At 37.9% G+C, this 26,061-nt stretch overlaps 1 protein-coding gene across 4 annotated transcripts in view; it reads left to right on the top strand.

Moving 5' to 3' along the window:
- The window catches only part of ZNF207 (zinc finger protein 207), a 59,158-nt gene extending 34,198 nt beyond the window's left edge, over nt 1–24,960 (top strand). For 3 of the 4 annotated variants that reach the window (XR_011423342.1, XR_011423341.1, XR_001381238.3), the window contains exons 15-16: nt 18,391–18,490; nt 20,415–22,037. The gene's annotated coding sequence lies outside the window, so the exon portion shown is untranslated. Of the gene's footprint in view, nt 1–18,390; nt 18,491–20,414 lie in introns of all 4 variants that reach the window. The other variant, XR_011423354.1, reaches the window with a different exon arrangement.
- Nucleotides 24,961–26,061: the final 1,101 nt, after the last annotated feature.

The following is a 26,061-nucleotide window of genomic DNA, read 5'->3' as shown; positions in this document are numbered from 1 at the left end:
TTGCATGACAGACATTTTATTCTCTGTGTCCAAATGAAACTGGCAAATTGATCTAAGCAAGTCGCAGCTCTCCTTTAGGTAATCCAACTACCATTCTGCATGAAGAGTCAATTTCGGAGGAAATAACTAAACTTTCAGAGGCAGGATTCTTATTGAAATTACTGGGCAAACCAAAGCCAGAATTAACAGATACAAGATCTATCGAGGATTTAGCTTCGACTATCAAACCTAAAAGTACAAGATTCTTATCCAGTCTGTTTTTGCAAGAGTGGGGAGTATCTAAAGTGTAGCTGATCCGCATAACTAGGGATATCAGATTGGTTTATAGGTGCTGTTTTGGGTTATGTGTTTTCTGGTTAGAACACCATTAGGCCACCCTGCCATTGCATTCTTGGTTAGCACCTGGGTTACAGCTTAATCTAAATAATACGTTATACCACATTGCAAATGCTGAAGTATTTTTAAGTAAATTATAGACACTTTTTCCTTCACCTCAGTTAGGCATCATCAGTTTTTAAAAGTAAGTATAAGGTACCCCAAACACCCATAACTAGGTATTACCAGGTCTATTTTAAAACTCTCTAAGTGCTTCCTTGAGGATTTCATTCTGGCAAAGGTAGTGAGTGGATAAAAAGTATTGATATTTGTCTCCTTACTCTTCTTACATCATCTGGTTTTTTCGTAATCATTAGAAACTTGTCTGAGTTTTTGCTGGAAAGTGTTCTTTCCCTGAAACATGAGACAATGGTTACTCTGGGGTTGGCACCAAAGTTACTGAAAACATTATGTAACATAATTTATTACATTAATTGATGTGCAAGTAGTGAAGCTTTGCTATGATACTTAAGATGTTTTTGAAATTTAGGATTTTATTTTCAGTGTACATACTTATTCCCAGAAGGACTTCACAATTTGAAAATGAAATATTTTGTTATAGGACTTGAGCAATTTAATATGCATCATCAAATTGGTGATATATAAAGATACTTCCCCTGTAATGAATACTATCATCTTATTCATATAAATTTCATCAAACTAATTATGCTTTTAGATAAAAGTCAGTACAAATTTTAGACCAATATTTTCTTAGCCAACTGCTTTTAGGCCTCATGTATTACTGAAAAATTATTTTAAAGATCTCTATTTTAGAGACATGGACAGAATTCTGATTTTCATTCAAAAATATTTACGAGCCCTTTGCACAGTTAAAACTAAATTTGAGGGGCTGGCCCCGTGGCCAAGTGGTTACGTTTGCGCGCTCCGCTGCAGGCGGCCCAGTGTTTCGTTAGTTCGAATCCTGGGTGCGGACATGGCACTGCTCATCAGACCACGCTGAGGCAGCATCCCACATGCCACAACTAGAAGAACCCACAACGAAGAATACACAACTATGTACCGGGGGGCTTTGGGGAGAAAAAGGAAAAAATAAAATCTTTAAAAAAAAAAACAAAAACAAAAAACTAAATTTGAGGTATTTTGTTTTCACTTAAAGAAACTTAGAAAAAAAATGAGTAGGAAGTTGTTAAATGGGATAATAGTGTTAGGAGACTTGATATCTACAAAATGAAGTCATTGTTAGAGAATTTACTTTGATATTTATCCAGATTGCCTCTGTTTTGCTCTTGTCCTCCCTGGTCAAATTCACATATGACGTCTTTGGATTGCTTCTCTGACTCAGCCTTGGTATCTTCTCTCTCGAGTGAGGCACTGGTAAGAAACACTCTACTCTAGTGGTGGGAAAACCTTAGTCCTGGGAAACCAAGTCACCTGAACTGGTTCTTCCCAACTCCTCACCAGGAGGAGACCACACATTTAGCTTGTGTTTTGGTTTAACCCTAGCAGGGTTAAAAGTTTTATGTTTAGGATCAGAACTACTGTATCCTGTTTGAAGACTGCAATTTTTTTTATCCTACTTAAAGTTACCGTCTTTATAGAACCATAAGATATTAGAACTACAAGGCACCTTAAAGATCTAGCCTAACCTCATTCTACAAAAATGCAGAGAGAGGAACTGTTTGAAGCAAGTGTACAACAGGGCAGATTGGAGCCTGTAAACAAATTAGCAGCAAATGCTTAGTTCTCTGTAAATATGACACTTTAGGCTACCATTTCTTTAATAATGACTATGGTTTTTCCCCCTGACTTGTAAACATATGTGTTTCTCACTTTTTGGTCTTGTTTACTTGAAATTCTTTTTAAAAGTGAAGGACAGGGGCCAGCCCAGTGGCGCAGTGGTTAAGTTTGTTCGTTTAGCTTCGTTGGCCCGGGGTTCATGGGTTCGGATCCTTGGTGTGGATCTACACACTGTTTGTCAAGCCATGCTGTGGTAGACAACCCACATATAAAGTAGAGGAAGATGGACACGGATGTTAGCTCAGGGCCAGTCTTCCTCGGCAAAAAAAAAAGAGGAGGATTGGTGGCAGATGTTAGCTCAGGGCTAATCTTCCTCAAAAAAAAAAAAAAAAAAGAAGGAGATAGGGTTCTAAAGGTGATATAGCATTTTTACTTTTTATACTGGAAATTTGTAATGCAAATTTCTAAAATATTTAATCATCACAAAGACTTACTAAAGCCCCATTTCATCTTAGAAGTGTTCCTTAAATTTTTGTGCATTAGAATTTTATCAGTAATTTCCTGCCTTCTTGAAAATGAACTCTTACTTTGCCAATTTATTATACTTCATACACCTTCAATTCTTTTTTGCCTTGTGTACACCAAATGGCATCTGGTAATTTCCATTCTTGTCTCCGACTCAATTAGTGCTGTGCTTTTTACATGCTCTCTTGAAATTAATGATTGGAGATTTGTAAAGGGTATTAGGTACAGTTTTTAAATTTTATGCAAGCCTAGCCAATACATTTGCCTTAATTTTATTGCTGACAGACCATATCTAAACGTGGAAGAAAACTAAAGAAATTTAAATTGTATTGAAAACTGTATTCCTATTAAGTTTGTTCCAGACAGTTTGCTATGTATCTTTGGTATTTCCCCTCATCTTCTGGTAATTTAAATGGGAGAGTCTCTGTTTTTATTAGTCTTCCTATCTTTAAATAATGTTTATATATATATTTAATATATGTATTTCTTGATTCATCAAGGATGGAATTGAGTGGTTCACTCTATTAAATGTGAGGAAGGAAGTTATGTTTCTTCTCATCCTCTTAACCTCTTTTTTTTGGTGTTTACATTTTAGTTAATATTATTGTAGCTTATTCATGAATTGTAGCATATTTACATTCTGCTTTGTAGCTGTAATTCCAAATCAAAAGTGTGTTTTTTTTTCATTAGTTGGTTGATTGGATGATATCTTCAGGTACGTTTTTGAGAAAGGATGTGTATAGCTGATGTATATCTTGAATCTTTGAGAATCTTTTTCTTTTCTTTCTTTCTTTTTTTTTTGTGAGGAAGATTGGCCCTTAGCTAACATCTGTTGCCATTCTTCCTCTTTTTGCTTGAGGAAGATTGTCACTGAGCTAACAACTGTCCAGTCTTCTCTTTTGTATGTGGAACACTGCTACAGCACGGCTTGATGAGCAGTTTGTAGGTCTGTGCCCAGGATCAGACCCTGTGAACCCAAGGCTGCCAAAGCAGAGTGCATGAACTTTACCACTACACCACCAGGCTGGCCCCAAGAACGTTTTCCTATTGCCTTCAAACAAGATCAACACTTAGGCTTGACAAACAATTCTCATTGATACTCTTAAGTTCTCAGTCTCTTGGCATCTAATGTTGCTACAAATGAGACCAAAGCCAGCCTTATTTCTCCCCTTTATAGATAAACTGACTGTTGTCTGTATTTTGATATGATTTATTTTTAATCCCTGAAGTTCTTCACTACCTTAATAGGGAACTATTTTCCTGTTTGTCAATTATTTTTTCTCAGTGTAAGATGAACCTGTAACATACTTAAATACACACACTAAAGGAAGTTAGAGCTGTCAGAATTCCTGTCTGGCCCTTGGAGCACTTTTTAGATAGAATGAAGAGGTAGGTCCTTGTCCTATGGCTTTAAAATAGGGAGATGGCAAATCTCTGAAATTAGCAGCGTCTAGTGCCTTCCTGCAGGGCTATGATGAGTAGTATTTTGAGGCCAACTAGGCTTGTTGGGAAAGAGTACTGTGATTGATTAGTGATGCCTGCCTCAGGTGAGGGAGAGTATGGTAGTATCTAATATGCCAGGTAACTGACACCCCTGCTAAACTTAAGAGCTATCTTAGATTGTCCTCGTGAGAAGATCAGGTGCATGATTGGAGACCAGTGAGGGCCCTTTAAATCCAATGATGTCAGCCAAATACAGGAGAAGCCCCAAGGCTGCTAAGACTATAGACTTCAGGGAGCCAGTGCTGCTCTCACTATGCTACTTATTAGCTCAGAAGCCATAAATAACCTTCTGTGGCCTACAGCGTAATGTTCAAACCCCTCCTTAGCCAATTATGGCCTTCAGGCTCTCTTTGATATATCTTATAATGCAGTTACTCCAAACTAATTGCTATTCCCTGTACATTTTTTTTTTAGATTGGCACCTGAGCTAACAACCATTGCCAATCTTTTTTTTTTTTTCTGCTTTTTCTCCCCAAATCTCTTCCAGTACATAGTTGTATATTTAGTCGTGGGTCCTTCTAGTTGTGGCATGTGGGACGCCACCTCAGCATGGCCTAATGAGCGGTCCCATGTCTGTGCCCAGGATCTGAACCGGGGAAACCCTGGGCTGCCGAAGCAGAGTGCACGAACTTAACCACTTGGCCACGGGGCTGGCCCTGCCCTGTACATTTCTATAATCTTTTCTTAACATGTGTCTACTTTCCCAGGATATGTGGAATGCCCTTAAGGAATTAGAAAGTTAAAGTTGAAAGAACCTTTAGATATCCTGTCAGTGGCTTCCAGTCCTGGGTATACATCAGAGTCACTTGGAACACTTTTAAAAAAATATATTTTCGGGGCTGGCCCCGTGGCCGAGTGGTTAAGTTCACGCGCTCCACTGCAGGCGGCCCAGTGTTTCGTTGGTTTGAATCCTGGGCGCGGACATGGCACTGCTCATCAAACCACGCTGAGGCAGCGTCCCACATGCCACAACTAAAAGGACCCACAACGAAGAATACACAACTATGTACTGGGGGGCTTTGGGGAGAAAAAGGAAAAAAAAAAACCTTTAAAAAATTTTTTTTTTCACGGGCCAGCCCAGTGGCACAGTGGTTAAGTTCACACATTCTGCTTTGGTGACCTGGGATTCACTAGTTTGGATCCCAGGTGCGGAACTAGCACTGCTTGTCAAGCCATGCTGTGGCAGGCGTCTCACATATAAAGTAGAGGAAGATGGGCACAGATGTTCGCTCAGGGCCAGTCTTCCTCAGCAGAAAGAGGAGGATTGGTGGCAGATGTTAGCTCAGGGCTAATCTTACTCAAAAAAAAAAAAAGTGTCAGGGGCTGGCTGAGGAGCTGAGTTCTTGCTCTCCGCTTTGGCAGCCCAGGGTTTTGCTGCTTCAGATCCTGGGCGTGGACATGGCACCACTCATTGGGCCATGCTGAGGTGGCGTCCCACATAGCTCAACCAGAGGCACTCCAAACTAGAATGTACAACTGTGTACTTGGGGGCTTTGGGGAGAAGAAGAAAACAAAAAGATTGGCAACAGATGTTAGCTCAAGTGCCAATCTCTAAAATATCTATCTACCTACCTACCTACCTACCTATCTACCTATCTTTAGGTCTCATCCCTAGAGGTTTTTGCTTCAAGAGGTCTGGGAAACAGATTTGGCATGTGTATTTTTATTTTTCAAATTTTATTTCTGTTTATTTTCCTTTAGTCTTTGTCTACTCATATTTGTAATAGTGGACATAGTTTTATAATTTCCTGTTTGTTACATTTTTCTATGTTGCTGCAATCTCCACAATTACTATTAGAAAGGCTGCATAATTTATTTACCCACTTCTTGATTATTGATAACTTGTTTACTAGATTTTACTTTTATAAATGATTATGCTATGAATATCTTCTTGCATATAGCATTTGTATTTTTTCAAGTGAACTAAACTGGACATTTTATGTAAGAGTAAACTGACGCCTAGAGAGGTAAGTGGCTTGCTTCTTGTTAGGCAGTTAAGAAATGGAGGAGCAAAGTTTGAACCTGATCCTCCGACTCCTGATGCAGTGCTCCTTCTACCACCCGTACTTTTACACCTTGTCCTTCATATTCTTTCTCTGCGCAACCAGATCCTATCCATCCTACAAAAATTTGTGTAAATATCACTTGCTTTGCAAAGCCATTCCTCACTCATCCACTTGGAAGAAATTTGTCTTCTTGAATGTCCTTAGTTATCTACAGCTCTTTTTTCCTTTTTCACTTTTGACCTTATCTGATAATTACACTCTTATGTCTTAGCTCCCTTGCTAGAGGCAGTATGCACAGTGGTTAGGATTTGGGGCTCTGGAACAGTTTGGAGTTTCTGTTTCAACACGTCCTAGCTATGTGAACTTGGGCAAATTACTCAACCTCTAAGCCTGAGTTTTCTCACCTTTAGGATGGGATTAAGTGAGATATTAATGTAAAATGCCCAGCACAATATCTGGCATACTGCATGCAATCTATTTTAATTGTATTTGTTAATATTGTTTATAATAAGAATATAATTCATGGTAGGCTCCTTGAGAGCCAGATCTAGTGCTCAACACAGTGTTTGGGTATATAGTGGGCTCAATAAATATTTGATAAGTGAACAAGAAAATTAATATTTAAGTTATATAATCTCTCCCGATACTTAAAATAATGACTGATTTATAAGAGCCCCTGGGCAAAGGTTTAGTATGACACTACTGGTACCCTTTCAGGCAATAGTTCACACTCGCCTTGCTGGCAGCCAGCCTAACCAGCTTGTCCATAGTGCTTAGCCACTCAGAACACAACACCTTGGAATTATGTATATTCTAATTGGGCATTTCTGGTCCAGACACAACTTTTGTGAGGCCAACCTATCAAAATTTTATTTTTTGGAGTTGGTGGGGAAGAAACTTTTATTTATTTGAGATTGAGTTGAGGTTATTATTCATGGATTTGTTTTTGTAATTTAGTGACCAGTCTCTTAGTTTTACTTGACCAAGAAATTTGGATCTGAAGTAGATTGCTTTTGCTGTTTTTTGAAAAAGTTGATAGTTTTTATCATTGAGTCTAGGGTACATTGTTTTAAAGTTTTAATATTTTGAGGAAATTGACAGCTAGGAGAAAAAGGAATGAATTTGTCCTTAATAATACCTTGAGTTTATATTAATATCTCTTTTTATATGCAAATTGCTTCTTTCTTGAGGAGTTAGGCAGATTTCCATAGTTTGCTGTTTGTTAATTAACGTCCACATCTAATACTAGAAAATAGGACTAGAGTATAACACTAAAATATCTAAAGTTTGATTTCATGGATCTTCATCTGTGTTGGTGATAGAGTCCAATGCTCTGAATGTATGGACTTATGTGTATGGCTCCCTGTCTGACTTGGGTCACTACTCTCCACTGCTGGGGCCACTCAGTCTCAACCACAGACCCAACTAAACCTCAGGCTCAGGACTGACCTCCTCTCCGCCTTCAGCTGTTGAACTCATTCTGACTTTAGTGTAGTTTCAGTATCTGAGCACATGGCTTATTTCCACCTTCTCTGCCATACTCCAGCTTTCAGAACTAACCCTCTTTCTTGGCCTACCTGATATCAAGTTCATTAGGGACTGCTTGCTCTCACTGCTGCCATCTGTGAGCTCCCAGCTCAGCTGATGCTCCCCCTTCTGCTGCCAGATCTCTCTTAGAGTTCTTAATTAACTGCTAAACCGCCTCAGTTTCCATGAATGACAAAGGACAGAACAGACCAAAGAGACATAGACTGAAGCAAACTAAAGTTGATACTCGTGTACCCCACCTCCTCCAGGACTGCCCCCACTGCCCTACTGCGGAACAGCTGCCATTTCATCTATGATGATACCATTCTACCAGGTATTGCATCACTGGTCTTTTCTCACAGGCTCATTAGATGTGACTGAATATTTGTTTCACTTCTTCCCTTCTGGTTCCAGTGAATCCAGAGCACATTTTAGGATGCTGGCAAACAAGTGATTGAAATGTGGAGGCTTTTCCAGTTCCCTCTATCAGAATTGGGTTCTTTCTCCTATTTGCATCTATAATTCCATTATTTATTTGCCTCTGTTATAGTAAATATGTAGTAAAGAGAGTAAATGTTAAAAAATTTTAAAAGCTTGATTTTTTTCTAATTATAAAATACATTCTTATTTTCAAAAATGTAGAAATAAGGTATGATGTCTGATTGAGGTATTAAAATGAGTTCATGAATTCTTCTGCCTCACACACCTAGCAATAGCAGATAAAATGGTTAAAGAAAAACTGGATACATTTATGTAACTAAAGATGGAAGAGAAAGCCGGTCAGTGGGGCTCACCGTGGGGCTCATGCTCTAGGTCGAGAACCAGGGTGGCTAGAACCATGGTGTGACCTCTGTTGAGAAAACAGACCTCCTTGAGAGCTCCATCACTGAGGCAGACGAGCTAGGAATAGTGATCAAAGCCAGGGCCTGGAATGGGTGTCAGCTTGTTCACAGGCTGATAAAACTGTTGACTCTCTTTCTGGGACTGTTGCTTTGTAAAAAACTGGGCCCAATGAGAGAGAAGGAGGAAAACAGAGCTTTTTTTTTTTTTTTTAACCAAAACAGCCAAGTAGCCTGTTGGCTCAGTGACTGGATCTGTCATATAAGGGTATCATAACAGTAGGCTCAAAACACTACTTAAGACCTACTTCTTGTGCTCTGGAGGAACTTTTGGAGACAACTGTGAACATTCCAGGTAGAGTGGGCTAAGAAAAAGAAAAGGGAGAGATTTTAAAAACAAGCAGACAAAACCTTAACCTTAACTATAACCTTTCCTTCAAAGATGCTGAGAAATGTAATGCTAAGGACAGCCCTCTGCCCTGCCCACCAAATAATAATCCAGAACATGATTTACACCAGATGAAAATAATTTATAGGACAATATGATACATGTCAAAGAGATAAGTGAAAGAATAACATCTATTTAAAAAGAAAAGTTATGAAACAAAACAGGCAGCAATAGGTGCCAGCCCTGTGGCTGAGTGGTTAAGTTCATGCACTCTGCTTTGGTGGCCTAGGGTTTCGCCAGTTCAAATCCTGAGCACAGACATGGCGCTGCTCATCAAGCCATGCTGAGGCAGCATCCCACATGCCACAACTAGAAGGACCCACAGCTAACTATGTACCAGGGGTCTTTGGGGAGAAAAAGGAAAAATAAAATCTTAGTACATAGTTGTATATTCTTCGTTGTGGGTCCTTCTAGTTGTGGTATGTGGGACGCTGCCTTAGCGTGGTTCGATGAGCAGTGCCATGTCCACGCCCAGGATTCGAACCGACGAAACACTGGGCCGCCTGCAGCGGAGTGCACGAACTTAACCACTCGGCCACGGGGCCAGCCCCGCCTATCAGGAATTTTGATATGTAAAGTATGATTATCAAAATAAAACATAGCAACTCTAACATGGATCTGTTGGGAATCAGTGAATTGGGAGATACTAAAGAATTTTTCTATATTGTAGTGCTGTGAATAGATAAGAATTATGAAATGTTAGAGGATTAATTGAAAGACTCCAACATATGTCTAATGGGAGTTTGAGAGCAGGGTTTCTGAGCCTCAACACTATTGTCATTTGGGTGAAATAATTCTTTGTTGTGGGGACCTACCCTGTGCTTTGTAGGATGTTTAGCAGCATCCCTGGCCATTTTCTCCTAGATGCTAGTAGGACAGCCCCCCTCCCAGTTGTGACAACGAAGTTGTCTGCAGACACTGCCAAATTCCCTGGTTGAGAACACTGTTCTAGAGGAATGGAGTGGAGGGAATAGCAGACAAGTAGTATTTGAGACGACAAGCACTGAGAATTTTCTAGAATTCAAAAAAATGCAGGAGTCTTTTAGATTACATGTCCTTCCCTGAGGACCAGGCAAGATAAATGATAAATTCATCACCACACACATCATTGTGAAACTGTGGGACCTCAAGATAAAGATAAGAGAAGGCGTTATCTACAAAGGGCCACCAAATACTCTGTCAGCTGACTTCTCATTAGCAGCATTAGAGGCCAGAAAACAACGAAGTAATGGCTCTCAAATGCTGAAGGAAAATATGTCAACCTAGAACTTTATTGACAGCTAAACTAACATTCAAGAATGAATGCAAATTATAAACATCTTTAGACATGAGTTTTTTTTTTTTTTAAAGATTTTATTTTTTCCTTTTTCTCCCCAACGCCCCCCGGTACATAGTTGTGTATTCTTTTGTTGTGGGTTCTTCTAGTTGTGGCATGTGGGACGCTGCCTCAGCGTGGTCTGATGAGCAGTGCCATGTCCACGCCCAGGATTCGAACCAACGAAACACGGCTGCCTGCAGCGGAGCACGTGAACTTAACCACTCGGCCACGGGGCCAGCCCCTAGACATGAGTTTTAAACAGACCTTTGCTTAAAAAGATATTTCAAAAAGAAAAGTGAATCCAGAGGGAAGATATGGAAGTAAAGAAGCAAAGATAGTTTCTATAATGGGAGAGGTAGTGGCTAAAAAAATAACCTGAACATAGAAGTTGATTTAACATCAATACATTTAAATCAACTATTGACTGTAAACACTTTTTTTGGGATAAAAGGCTGAAATAAAAATTTAAACCAACAGTTTCAAATGACCTTGAGGTCCCTTTATATCCTTAAAAATTGTTGAGGGCCCAAAGGGCTTTTGTTGTGTGGATTATATCAATATTTACCATATTAGAAATTAAAACTATTTAAAAATATTATTTAATTTAGAAATAATTAACCCAGTACAAGTTAACATTTTCATGAAAAATATTTTCCAGGACAAAAATTTGAGTGGCATTATTTGTACATTTTTGCAAATCTCTTTAATGTTTGGCTTAATAGAGAACAACTGGATTCTTATATGTGAATCATATATTAATCTTCATATGTATTCTTATATATGAATCACATTATTCATAAGAAATTCTTATTTATGAATTGAAATACAGGAGAAAATTCAGCCTCACACAGATATCTAAAAGGGTGTATTTTAATAGTCTTTTTACTGGAAAGCGTACATTTTGTTTGGTTCTGAGGAAGATTATCCCGGAGCTATCATCTGTTGCCAATCTTCCTCTTTTTGCTTGAGGAAGATTGTCAGTGAGCTAACATCTGTGCCAGTTTTTCTCTGTTTTGTGTGGGATGCTGCCACAGCGTGGCTTGACAAGCAGTGCTAGGTCCACACCAGGGATCCAAACCTGCAAACCCTGGGCTGCTGAAGTGGAGTGCACAAACTCAACCACTACGCCACTGGGCCAGCCCCAAAACCTTACATTTTTTTGTTGCAACAAATACTGAGTTGTTTTTCTTGAAGTGACAGGCTCACTTCATTTTCAAGGAACTGTCTGTCAAATACCCGTGTCTGTAGAACCATGGTTTGTCTACCAGTTCTTTGAAATAAAAATGATGTTCTGTGAAAAAAAAGTGGCTAGTTAAGCTCAACTCAATCACACAAGTGCTTTTCCATGTGACAACCATCGTAATTCTCTGTGCAGTAGAGGTGCTTTATGCAAGCTTCCCCTGTCGTTGCTCAGGATTTTAAAAAGATGTGTATTCATAGGTCAAAATTTAATAAAAGTAACAATTTTTACTGCCTCATCAAGGGCATTCTTGCGTGTAACTTTTTTTTCTTCTGTGAGTTCAGGACAGGGAAGAGTACAGTGACCACTGGGACAGTTGGTGCCATTGCCTTGGTTCATGGTAAGGCACCAGCTGCTTTACCCATCATTGCTTTTGTATCATGAATGCAAATGTCAACAGAGTGGGAGAAAAGCAACATCTTAATATTTTTATAAAAATAGCCTTAATCTTGCAGATTCTTGAAAGGGTCTTGGGAGCACACTCTGAGAACTGCTGCTCTAAAAGTAATAAGAGACAGGACCTGTTCAATGGTGTACTAAGAACCTCTTCATGTCTGGGTGGAAGACAAACATGGCTACACAACATTTAGAATACATGTAAAGTTAAGTATGTCCTTTAAAAACAAGAGTAGCAGGCCTGGCCCCGTGGCCGAGTGGTTAAGTTTGCATGATCCGCTCCGGCGGCCCAGGGTTTCGCCAGTTTGGATCCTGGGTGCGGACATGGCTCCGCTCATCAGGCCATATTGAGGCAGCGTCCCACATACCACAACTAGAAGGACCCACAACTAAAATATACAACTATGTACTGGGGGGATTTGAGGAGGAAAAGCAAAAAAAAAAAAAACCCTAAAAAATAAAAAAACAAGAGTAGCTACTTAAAAAAAAAGACACATCTATAGTTTCCAAACAAGCAGAGCTATAAAAGGGAATATAGAAATCTGTCAATTCAATAGAAAGCAGGAAAGGAGAAAGAGTGAGAAAAAGGGATAACAGAAATATACAGAAAGTGCTGTATAATCAGTGCTATATCAGCAGTCACAATAAATGTACAACGATCTAACTCCTCTGTAAAAGATTAGTTTTTCATATTGAGTTTTAAGAAAATCCATCTGTGTGCTGCTTAAAAGAGATACGATTAAAACCTAATTTTGAAAAATGTTGAAAATAATTTAGGCAGGTGCTAAAAGAAAGCTTGTGCAGCAATATTATTAGACAAAATAACATTTGAGGCAAAAACCTCAAATTGGGATAAAGAGAGTAGCTAGTGGTAAAGGAAATGATCTACTAGGAAGACATAAAAGTAAAAAACTGCATCTTCCCATGTATTCATTGACAGTTGCAAGGGGAAATGGACAGATTGCCTGGTCATGGGAGAAAATTTTGGTGCAGCTCTATCAGAAATTGATATAGCAGACTAAAGAAAAAACATTTAAGAAAAGCATTCTTTCACACAAGTTACAATTAGTACATGTAACGGAATAAACTGTAATAACAACCAACTCATTCCATGATGCTTGTTGCAAGATTCCAACCGTAATACAAGAATGGAGACGGGCAGTTCAAGAAAGAAAATTAGAAACCATTCTTATGAGTACAGATTAAAGAAAAACAAGATTCCAACAAATTTAGCAGTGTACCCAATGATATGTAATGGACCAGGAAGATTTATTCTGGGAATGCAAGAATTTAAAAATTCTTTCAAAATGTAAGTCGTGTTTATCACTCATCTCAAAATTCTCCAGTGCAAAATGACAAAGTTCTGCCCCATGGGCCTCTGCACCTGTGGTTCCTTCAGCCTAGGATGGGTGTTCTTAGATCTTTCCTCAAATGTCACCTCAATGAACCCTTCCCTGACTATCCTACTTAATTCTCATTTTTTAGCTAACACGCCTTATCTTCCTGCTCTGCTTTGCTTTCCTCCAGAACACTTATCATGACCTGTTGTACTATGTATTTTATTTTCTTGTTTCTTGTCTGTCTCCCCAACTAGAATTTAAACATCATGAGGACAGGGATTGTTGTCTTTCTGTTGCCCCCTGTTTTCCCAGAGTCTCGAACAGTGCCTGGCACGTCACAGGCACTCAATAAATATTTGTTAAATGAATAGACGAATAAATGCCTCAACGTCAGAAAATCTACCAACAGATTAAATGAGAAAAATCATGATAATCTCATACATGGAAGAAGAATTTGATAACATTGGTCACTCATTCACGATAAGAACTCTTAGCAAACAATAAATAGAAGAGAATTTCTTTAACTTATTAGCAATCAAAAACCTAGAGTTAACATAGTACTTAGTGAAACTTTAGGAACATTTCCATTAAAGTCAGAGCCAAGGCAGGAAAGTCCTGCTATCACCTATTCAATTGCATGTTACGACAAGAAAAAGTACTATAGGATATAAAAAATTGGGAAGTAAAACTAAAGCTGACCTATTTACAGAGGAGGTCTACACTGAATATTCAAGAGAATCTACAAACTATTAAAACTTAGAAAGTTCAGTGGGGTGACTATTAAAGATCAATATTCTCACAAATAATGGTTAGTACATATAATAGAAAAATGATCCAATTTATGATAGCAACCTAAACTGTGAACTCAGAAATTAATCTAATAAAAGATATGATAGTCTTGGGGCTAGCCCCATGGCATAGTGGTTAGATTTGGCATACTCTATTTTGGCTGCCCAGGTTTGTGGGTTCAGATCCCAAGCACAGACCTAGACCACTCATCAGCCATGCTGTGGCAGCGACCTATATATAAAATAGAGGAAGATTGCCACAGATGTTAGTTCAGGACTAATCTTCCTCAAAGAAAAAACGAAAAATAGGAAAATTGGCAACAGATGTTAGCTCAGGGCTAATCTTCCTCAGCAAAAAAAAAGATGTGATAATCTTTTAAGGAAAAAATTACAAAGTATTATCAGGAAACAAAAAAGTTCTGACTAAATTGAGATATATTCATAGATGGGAAGATGTAATATCAGAAAAACGTCAATTCTCTCCAAATTAATCTCTAAATTAAGTGGTATGCCTAATGATTTCCCTTGGAACTTGACAAGCTTAACCCAAAATTCGTGTGAAAAAGCAAAAAGCCCAGAATAGTTGAGGCAACTTTAAAGAAAAAGAATAATGTGAGGAACATACCCCCATTGATATCAAGAACAATTATAAAGCCATAGTTGCTCTCAAGTCTAGGATAGTGCCTGAGACAGACAGTTCTCAATGAATATTTGCTAGGTAGATTGATGATGGATGGATGAATGGACTCTAATGCGTGGGGAACACGCAGATATGCAGGGTAACTCTGGATCGTACCAGACCTTATGTTACTTCTTGTCTGGGGACAGGATTAACTCTCGAACCAGTGGGGTAAGGAGTGAGCTGAACCTGAAGATGAGGGTGATTCAGAGGGCAAGGACCAGGGAAGTTTGGCTCTGAGAAAGGGCAGTGCAGAGAGCTGACTAATTTGTTTCCTTTGTCTACAGATACTTTGGCACCCTTAAGCAAATTCATACAATTTGAGTATGAGGTTTGTATTTGCTTAAAATTTTGCAAGTCTTTAACAGGAAGTTACTCTGTATTAAGTATGGTGTTTGTCTGGCTGAAATGTAAGAAAACTTTTTATTTGATGGGAAAGAAGTCTAAGATTTTTCTTGGGCTATCATGAAATTATGTTGGAAGGGTTGGTGTCACATACATACGTGATATGGAAACTATGAAAATATTCCACTGCATTGTTAATCATAACATTTAAAAAATGGTATTTTATTGTTACAGATTGTCTAGAGAGTATCTTTGCAAAAATACGGATGTGACTGTATTTATGACTAGAAAATAATTTGGCAAATGTTTATACCATTTTGTTTGTAATTATTGATTTTGTTTTAAGTTTAATTATTTTGACTTTATGATTGAAATAGTAGTATTTTAAATTGGGGGCATTTCATGTTTTGGAAATGAGGTTGTTTAGAAATGCCAGGTAAAGGATGAACATCATGGGGTTAAATTTGACCATATGTCATATAAGACTTAGTGATACTCTGATTTATATGTGGCAGTAACATGCCTTACAGAGGTGTCAGCCAATAGTAAGGTGCTCTTCTCTCTGGTAGCATTCTGTAATCAACTCTTACATGAAACTTTATAGTTTCCAAAGTACTTTTTTATTTTTAAAAATTCTTAAATTTTTTTTATTGTGATAAAATACATATAACATAAAATTTACCATCTTAACCATTTTTACATGTACAGTTCAGTGGTATTAAATACATTTATAATATGCAATCATCACCACCATCCATTCACAGAACTCTTTTCATCTTGTAAAACTGAAACTCTCTACTCATTAAACAATAACCCCCAATTTCCACACCCCCCGCCCATCCCCTAGCAATCACAATTCTACTTTCTGTCTCTGATTTTGACCAAGTACCTCATATAAGTGGAGTCATACAGTTCTTGTTCTTTTTGTGACTGGCTTGTTTTACTTAGTGTAATGTCCTCAACTTCATCCATGTTGTAGCATATGTTGTATGTCAGAATTTACTTCCTTTTTAAGGCTGAATAATATTCCATTGTATGTGTATACCACATTTTGCTTATCTATTCACCCATGGATGGACACTTGGTTGCTTCCATGTTTTGGCTACTATGAATAAGACAGCTATGAACATGGGAGGACACATATTTGTTTGAGACCCTGCTTTCAATTCTCTAGGGTATAAACCTTGAAGTGGAATTGTTGGATTATATAGTAATTCTATTTTCAATTTTTTGATGGACCACCATACTATTTTCCACAGTGGCTGTACCATTTTACATTCCCACCAACAGTGTACCGGGGTTCTGATTTCTCCACATCTTTGCCAACATTTCTTATTTTGTTTTTTTGATAGTGGGCATCCTAATGGGTGTGAAGTGGTTTCTCATTGTAGTTTTAATTTGCATTTCCTTAATGATTACTATGTTTAGCATCTTTTCATGTGCTTATTGACTATGTATATGTCTTTTTTGGAGAAATGTCTATTCAAGTCCTTTGCCCATTTTTGAGTCAGGTTGATTTTTTGTGGTTGGGTTTTGGAGTTCTCTCTATATTCTGGACATTAATCCCTTATCAGATATATTATTTGCAAATATTTCCTCCCATTCTGTAGTTATCTTTTTACTCTTTTCATAGTGTCTTTTAATGCACAAAATTCTTAATTTTCATGAAGTCCAATTTATTTATTTTTTCTTTTGTTACCTGTAACTTTGTTGTCATAGCCAAGAAATCATTGACAAATCCATTGTTGTCTCCAAAGTACTTTTGCATACCTTATTTCATTTGTGCCTCAAAGATATGTAAAGGAGATTTATTTCAATTCAGTGATCATTTATAGAGTGGGTTTTGTACTAGATTTTGGGGAAACCAAAGGTAAGACAAGGACCCTGACCTCAAGTAACATTGGAATATACAACCAGAGTGTAAATATGAAAACAGTGATTAGGGGAGAGTCACAGACTACTGGAATGTGGTAATGATAGATAGCAATGGCATTCATAGTCTGTTTTTGTTATATCTTTTTCTTTTTCTTTTTTCCCCCCAGTTTTATTGAGATATAATTCACATATAACATTGTCTAAGTTTAAGGTGTACAATGTGTTGATTTGGTATGTTATGTTTTTTATTTCAAGGAAGAATTGATGTTTTTTACACCACTTTGAAATTATTATCTCACAATTTATATAGCTGACTTGATATACTTTTGAAAGTTATGTTTTCCATAGTTATAATTTTTTCCTCTGAAAACCCTGAATGATATGTTAAAACATTCAGCCCGGGCCACCCTCCTTGATGTTGTCTTTGTGGAAGGAGTGATTAATCTATGTGCATAATTTGACTCCTTGCATCCAAAATGCAATTTTATTTATTGGAAATATTTAAGGTAATTAATTCTTTCTAGGCTTGTGTTTTTATTTTTAGATCTGAAAAAGATGAAGAGAAATAAAATGTGACAAGTCTAGTGGTTGAAGTATGTGAAACTTCAAACATCAATAAAAACAAAAGCCCTTGAGATGAAGAACAGAAAATCTGTGATTATTATCATTCTTAGCTCCACAGAGGTGTTGAAGTGATCAGGGTAGCAATAACATAATTAAGTGGAAATATATTTTTAAAATTCAAGAAATAGAGAAACCATTGCTTTAGGGTATGTCTCTTATATACACAGAAAAGTTTGGCTTTTTTCCAGTTAAGAACCAATGATGAATAAATAGTCCATTCATATTAATTACACTGAGTGCTCCTTTGAGCATTCATACATATCGTCTACATCATATACATATTACTACATAATACATAATAATAGAAATAATATGTAATACAAAATAATACATGATTATACATATTAACTACACTGACACAAATCTGTGTAACAAAAGAAAGTATACAAATTTATTGCAGATTCTTTTGTTCCTTGTGTAGAATTCCTTACTTCATGTGAAAGTGACCCTGGAGCCACTACAACAAAAGCTTTGTTAGGAGTTCGTTTTCTTTTGGAATGGGCTCTCTGTATTCTGGTAATTTATTCTAACCGAATAGCAACAATGGAACTCTTTAGAGCAATGCTACTGTCAAATCAGGGAAAGCTAGCTTTCAGGGTGATCCTGAGGCTCTGCTGTCTCTTTACCAAGGCCAAGTCAAGCTTTTCCACTGGAACTGGCCTTTGGAGGACAGATTTGCAATCCCTGGTAGGAGGCGTGTGTTAACATTGCCTAGTAATCATTTCTGTTTGCTTTTGTGGAATTCAGCTGCAGATTTTATCAGTGATTACCCGTGATCCCACATGTGGGGACATTGTGAGATTTTTGATAATTTTTTGGTAAGTCTCATGTTGGTACAATAATTTGGCTTCCTCTTTTGTGCAGGATTTGGAAATGAAAGTGGCATTCTATAGTTGAAAGAAGTTTTGTCATCAGTGATTTGGGTTCAAATCCTGACTCTGAGTAGCAGTGTAACTCTGGGCAGGTAACTTAACCTCTCTGAATCTCCATTTCTTCATTTGTAAAAAAAGGCACTAATATTACCTTGTAGGGTCTTATGAAAATTAAATAAAATCTTAACACAGTGCCTAGTGTATAATAAATACAAGTATTCTACTGTCAATAATGCAAACATCTAGGGCAATATTTGGCACATTTTATTTGCACCTCAAAGGTATGTAAACTCAGTCAAGCTGAGTTCCCTTCTAATATTAATTTCCCATTGTAAATACAGAGAAATTTTAGTAAAAATATTATTGCCCAATTTTTTGCAATTGTGTGTTGTTAATATTTGATCATCAAAGAAACTGTAAACATTATTGCATTCTGTTTTTTAATTTTGTTGCTAGATTTCTTTATTCAGTTGATATTAAAGTTAAATAAATGCATCCTTGTTTCTATTGCTTATAGCTTTTTAAAAATTTTTTAATTTTTTGTTATTATTTTTTTGGGTGAGGAAGATTGGTCCTGAGCTAATGTCTGTTGTCAGTCTTCCTCTTTTTACTTGAGGAAGATTGTCCCTGAACTAACATCTCTGTCAGTCTTCCTCTATTTTTTGTACATGAGATTCCATCACAGCATGGCTTGATGAGTGGTGTGTAGGTTTGTGTCCCAGAGCTGAACCCACGAACCCCGGACTGTTGAAGCCGAGTGTGCAAACTTAACCACTATACCACTGGGCTGGCCCCATTCGCTTATAGCTTTTAGACTAGAAATTGTTATGAAGAGTTGAGACTAGGACATACTTATAAGGGGTGTGAAAGAAATCTTATAAAGTAAAAATTAAGATTAGGCAATATTAGGTAGATATAAATGAATCAGAATGCATGGGATGAGTAGAATGCAAAGTGCTGTTGAAAAGCCTATGCCTCAGAGCTAACTGGCTATTTTTAAACAAAGAGTCCTGAAAAAAAATTATAAAGGAAAGTTTGGTTTGGGGAAGGACTCAGCTTTTGCAGGTGGAATGGAAAGAATTCTGAAGAAGAGCAGGGTTCCAAAGTACTTTGGAATTTTCAGGAGGCATGTAAGAGTATGAGGGATAGTCTCTGAATCTCCATGGGGAATTTACTTGATGGCTGTATTTTCAGGACCTGTTCACATTTTATTCATTCTTAAAGGCCTCTCTCAGTTGCCATTTCCTCCCAAAATCTTCCTCAGCCTTTCTACTAGCTGATAAAAATCCTCTCTCTTTGTACTACATAAAAGGAACTGTGGGTTTGGGGCAGCATTTTATTTATACTTCTCTTAAGAGAAGTTATGTTACAGTTGTTTGTGTCATATTCTTACATGAATGTGTCTGTCTCTTAAATCATGGTGAATTGTTAGGTGGGAAATATCTGGATTTGAATACCAGCTCTGATCTTTTCTAGCAACTTGTCTTTTTGTTACATAATGTCTATTGTCATAGACTTGCTGGGAGGATTAAATGGAATAAGATATGTAAAGTACCCTTTATCATCTGCCGAACTGCAGGTTACAACCTAAAGGCATAGGGTTTCTGTTTGTTTCTCATTGCCAAGGGTTCTAAGGAAGTGGTTTGGAAAGGGCAATTTATAGATACCAGATGGAATCAAAAACCCAGGTGTACAAGGAATCATATGTAAGATCTCTGTCTTTTAATTTGACTGATTGATGAATACAGAGAAAATATGTGATATCAGGAAAAGCTGTCACTAGTCACTCAGATTACGAATACATTTACGATATACATTATATAATGGAAATGCTACCACCGTTTGTACCAGAAACAATTTCTGCTAGCAAAATTCTTTCTGACAACACAAAATTCTTCACACTTTGAACAGATATCTGTATTATTGAATTAGCCAAGTGAGAAGAGAAACATTCTAAAAATGGAGCTTGTGATTTACCTGACTTAAAGCTCTATCATTTGTCTCCTAACCCTGCAGCTCTATCAAGATTTTGGACAGAGTATGTCAGAATCATGTCTATAAGATTCAGTGTGGACTAATGCAAAGTGAGCCTGGACTGGAAGTCAGAAGAACTGGATACAAGTTCTAATGTTATCTGAGAGCAGGCCTCTGTTAATAGGTCTTGTTACCGTGGCAGAGACAACGGGAAAATATAAGCTAATCAGAAGCATTGTGCACAACAATGAAACCTTGCAACTCTATGTATATTGACGTGTGTGTGGGGGGGCATATCAGGTTACTCAAGATGGCTAAAACTGACTGAATCAGTAACCTCTAATCTGTAAAAAACAGCAGACTCCCTATAATTCCTTAAAATAAATGTGGGTTTGAGAGACTCTCCCTGAGATAAATAATACCCTGACCAGACTTCACAGATCTAACACTATGCTGGTAATTCTGTGTTGACATATCTTGAAGAAATGTTCATTAGGTCCTGAGAAGCAAAGGCAGGGAAGAGGTCCCTGGAGTTTACGCTTGTGCCAGATCATCAGGTAAAGATAGGAAAATTATTTGGCTGAAAAGATTTTTGAAAAAGGGACAGTGAAATGCTCTTGAGGTAAATCCAGGTAATGAAAAGATCAGGAAAAATTGACCCTGAAGAAAAAGAATTAAGGAGATATGGCGACTTCTGGAAAAGATAAAGCTACCAAATACCTCTGTGTGGAGATGGCTACCAAGAACATAGGCATTGAATGGTGGCATCTGAGTGAGTGGCCCACTTTGTTGGAGTTGCCCTCAGGTGAGGTAAGTTCATGTCTTCTCTCTCTCCTTGATCTTTATATAATCCCCTGGCGCTTTACACTGACTCCACGACTTCCTAATTGTGGCTTCTTGGCAAGTTCCTTAGCCTCTCTAAGCTAGCCTCAGTTTCCTCATCTGTAAAGCACAGATCTTTTATCTGATGTTTAAGGTTGTTTTAAGGATCAAGTGAAGTAATGTGTATGAAAGTTTCACTGTCAGTTCCTTGATAAGCTCTCCCATGGTAAGGCGCTCTTAAGATTGATGGGCAGAGCATAATGTCGTTTCACTGCTAGCATCTAGCAGCAATAACACTAGCACTTTGAGTCCTGTTCTTACTTGTGATCCTTATTTTTAATCGTTTGAATTCTACCTATTGATGAAGAACAAATGGAGCAAGCTGTGGGCATGAGGAAGCCCTTTATAAATAGTTGTGATGCTAATAATGCCCCAGTTCTTGCACAGGATGGGTTTCCCAACAAGCCTCCCTAGTACAGAGGATAATTTCAGAAGCCCAAGGAGAAGCCTGAATACTCCTCGCAAAGAGGCAAGTGTGTAAGCAACCAGTTCCTTCTTGTTTTTCTTTAACAGTATTATTGAAGTATATTTCCCATACCATACAATTCACCCATTTGAAGCGTAAAATTCAATGATTTGTAGTATATTTACAGAGTTGTGCCACCATCACCACAATCAATTTTAGAAATTCCAAACAGAAATTCTGTACCCATTGGCAGCCACTCTTCATTTCCCTCTGACGCACCCAGCCCTAGGCAATGATTAACCTACTTTTTGTCTGTGTGGATTAATTGCCTATTCTGGACATTTCACATAAATGGAATCATAAAATATATAATTTTTTGTGACTGGCTTCTTTCATTTAGTGTAATGTTGTCAAGGTTAATCCATGTTGTAGCATATATCAGTACTTCATTTTTATTGCCAAATAATATTCCATTGTATGGCTAGCCTACATTTTATTTATCCATTCATCAGTTGTTGATCATTTGTGCCAATTCTTCTGAACTCTCTCTTTTGCATTTGGTCTTCATAGAGAAGGGACTTGTAGAAGAGTGCCGTGACTGCACTTGTAACTCAACTGTGAAAGCCCTGATGCAGGTGTTTCCTATCGTACACAATTTAATTCTTATTGTTCCCTAAACTAAAGTAGGAAGACTCGAACCACTCCTGCTTGAAAATAGCGATACTCCTGAACTCTTCTAGTGTATTTAATGGTACTCTTGAACTATTTACTGGTCTTGGTTGCTCCCAATTTTGCATTAATCACCTTTTAAACTTCTTCTTAAAAATATAACAAAATACAGGTACACTGTTGAAATTGGGAAATACAGATAGATAAAATGAAAAATTATCCGTAATCTCAACACTCAAAGACAACTAAACATACTTTTAGGAATGAATTTATTTGTAAAAATGATACATATTTATTATAAATTCAGAAAATGCAGGGGCCGAGAGGTTAAGTTTGCGCGCTCCGCTTTGCTGGCCCAGGGTTTCATCCGTTCGATTCCTGGGCACAGACATGGCACCGCTCATCAGGCCATGATGAGGCGACATCCCACATGCCACAACTAGAAGGGCCCACAACTAAAAAAAAATATACAACTATATACTGGGGGGATGTGGGGAGAAAAAGCAGAAAAAAAAATTGGCAACAGTTGTTAGCTCAGGTGCCAATCTTTAAAAAAAAGAAAATGCAGCAAAGTACGAATTAGAAAGGAAATAACTCTAAATGCTACCACCTAGAAATAACTATTTTAATATTAAGTTAAAAGCATTCCAGACATCTCTCCCTTTATGTATATGTACAGATACAAGGACAGATGGATGGATGAATGGATGATAGATGGATGGATAAACAGATAGAAAAATAAATTTATAAATGAAATATTATACATGATGATTTTTAACAAAATTAATATTTTACTTGAATTCTACAAAACAGTTTCTGATCCAAAGTGGTGAACTGAGCACATCCTACAGTTTCTGTCCTTTTCCCCAAACTTGAGAAATGATAGGAAAAAATATTTAATGTATTTATAGATATGCTTTAAAACAAGATGAATTCTCAGTGTGAGAAATTCTCAACTAAAATCAGATGGGATGGAATTGAAAGGGTAATTAATGGCAGTCTGGTGTGCACATGGGAATCCAATATACTCTACCAGTTCCATTCTCAGATGGGAGGTGTGGAAGCTGAGAGCAGGAACAGCCTCGCAATGGGAACTGGGTGGTACAGTGGTAGCCTCCAGGCCTATTCTTCCTGCATGCCACTCCATCCTCCTTTCTGTAGGTCATGCAACTGCAGCCACTGTCTTCAGATAGGAGCAGTATTTCAGAGCTAGGACAATGTCTCAAGTGGCTGGCAATATCAGGGAGAAATGAGGAGTCCTTAAGGCCAGAACACTAGCTGCTGAGGCATCTTTTCTCATAGCATAGTCTACTCATCTTCTGGTCTTACCGAAAACCACAAGAAGTATAATCGCCAACAATCAAATCTGCATCAACCTCAACTACACCCCTAACTCCACGGCCAGCTGCCCAAGTAGAGAAAGTTTCAATCTAATAGGAATCCCAGTGGGAAAAATGGATTTCTGGTATAGAATCCCCAGATACTTGAGTAGCACCTTGAAATGGAGTAAAAATCAGAACTTCACTTGAGGAAACATAGCTAATAGAATTGGAACAAACCTTTGGGATAAGCATAATTAATACTATTGGAGAGATGCAAGGACATTGCATCATGAAGCAAGAACAGATATTATAAAAATGAACTAAACTGGAGATCTTGACAGTGAACAACATAATTTTTGAAATAAAACACTCAATAGATGAGTTAAATGGCAGAGTGGATACAGTGAAGAGTGAATAGTGCACTGGAAGATTGGATGGAGAAATTCAGATGCAGTAGGAAAAGAACATAGGTGGAAGTATGAAAGACGTTTAGGTAAATCAAGAAGTGCTAACGTGAGTCTAATAGGAGTGCCAGAAGAAAGTGGAGAAAATGGAGGGGGGATATGGCAATGTTCTATGTTACTCCTGCAACTGGCATTCTTAACCCCTCTTCCCTGCTGGCCATGATATCTCCCGCTATAAAGGTTGAAAATGCCACAAATGGCTTTTCCGGCCACTCTTACGGCTGGGGCATGGATGTGTGAGTCAGTCCTGATCAATGGGATCTGACAGGAATTCTGCTAGGAGACTTCTATGAAAGACTTCTGTCTTTCCACAATGCCAAGAGATGCAGAAGGAAAAACTGCTTTCCTGTGTTTGGATGCGGTTGTGGGAAGATAAACAATCTGGAGCTGCAGTGGCCATCTAGCAGCCACATGGGGACAAAAGCAGTGCTGACAATGGCAGAACAGAAAGATGGCCCTTGAGTCCTTGTATACTTTAGATATTAATTCTCTGTGTGTTTTAGACATTGCAAAAACCTCCTTCCATTCTGCCACCTGTCTATTAACTTTGTGTGTGTGAAATCTTTCATGGATAGAAATAATTTTGATGCAATCAAATTCTTGTTTGTTTGTTTTCCTGTATGGTTTGTGCTTTTGAAGTTTTAAATTCTTCCTTGTCTCTAGGTCACAGAGTTCATCCTACGTTTTATTCAGTTAGCTTTATAGTTTTCCTTTCACATTCAGTTCCTTAACTTGTCTGGAGTTCATCCTTGTAGTTGATGTTAGATAGTAATCCAGTTTTATTTTTCTCATATAGTGAACCAGTTTTTCCAACTTCACCTAATAAATGATTTCTTCTTGCCCCACTGATTTGTGATGGCTCTTTTATTGTGTATCAAGTTCCTGTTATAAATGGGTCCTTGTTAGAGTTCTCTACTTTGTTCCATTTGTCTGTTGCACTAACACCTTATTGTGGGCTTGAAATATGTCTTAATATCTGGTAGAGCAAGCCTGATTTTCCCCATTTACTCTTCTTTTTAAAAATTATCTAAGCAGGGGCTGGCCCCGTGGCCGAGTGGTTAAGTTCACGTGCTCTGCTGCAGGCGGCCCAGTATTTCGTTGGTTCGAATCCTGGGCGCAGACATGGCACTGTTCATCAAGCCATGCTGAGGCAGCGTCCCACATGCCACAACTAGAAGGACCCACAACAAAGAATATACAACTATGTACCAGGGTTCTTTGGGGAGAAAAAGGAAAAAAATAAAATCTAAAAAAAAAAATCGTAAAAAAAAATTATCTAAGCCATTCTTCTCCTTCGTATAAATTTTAGAGTATTTTAAAAAAACAACTTGAATTTCGTTTGCGATTTATAGATTTGAAGACAAGGACTGAACAGAATAAACAAGAAAAAGTGTATACAGAGTCGTGTAATAATGACATTTCAGAGCATCAAAGATAAAAAGAAATTCTTAACATTATCGGAGAGAAAAGGTAGATTACTCAGAATAAGAATCAGATTGGAGGGCCTGGCCCAGTGGTGCAGCGGTTAGGTTTGCACATTCCGCTTCGGCAGCCTGGGGTTCACTGGTTCAGATCCTGGGTACAGACATGGCACCAGTCAGCAAGCCATGCTGTGGCAGGCTTCCTCTACGTATCAAGTAGAGGCAGGTGGGCACAGATGTTAGCTTAGGGCCAGTCTTCCTCAGCAAAAAGAGGAGGATTGGCAGCAGATGTTAGCTCATGGCTAATCTTTCTCAAAAAAAAAAAAAAAAAAGAATCAGATTGGCACTGACTTTTCATCAGCAACATCAGACACAGGAATGCAGTGAACCTTGTAGAAAAAACAGAGCTTCATGCATGGTGTGTTCTTTTTTCCAGAAAACTTCGCGATATACCTTTAAACTCAAGCTTGATAGCACAGGGAGAGCAGAATACGGAACTGCTGTCTCTGCTCAGAAGTTTTACAA

This window comes from Equus caballus, chromosome 11 (genome assembly GCF_041296265.1).
Source record: "Equus caballus isolate H_3958 breed thoroughbred chromosome 11, TB-T2T, whole genome shotgun sequence".
In the NCBI taxonomy this organism is placed as follows: domain Eukaryota; kingdom Metazoa; phylum Chordata; class Mammalia; order Perissodactyla; family Equidae; genus Equus; species Equus caballus.
Note: the sequence above shows the minus strand (reverse complement) of the source record. Positions and strands in the feature narration are given on the sequence as shown.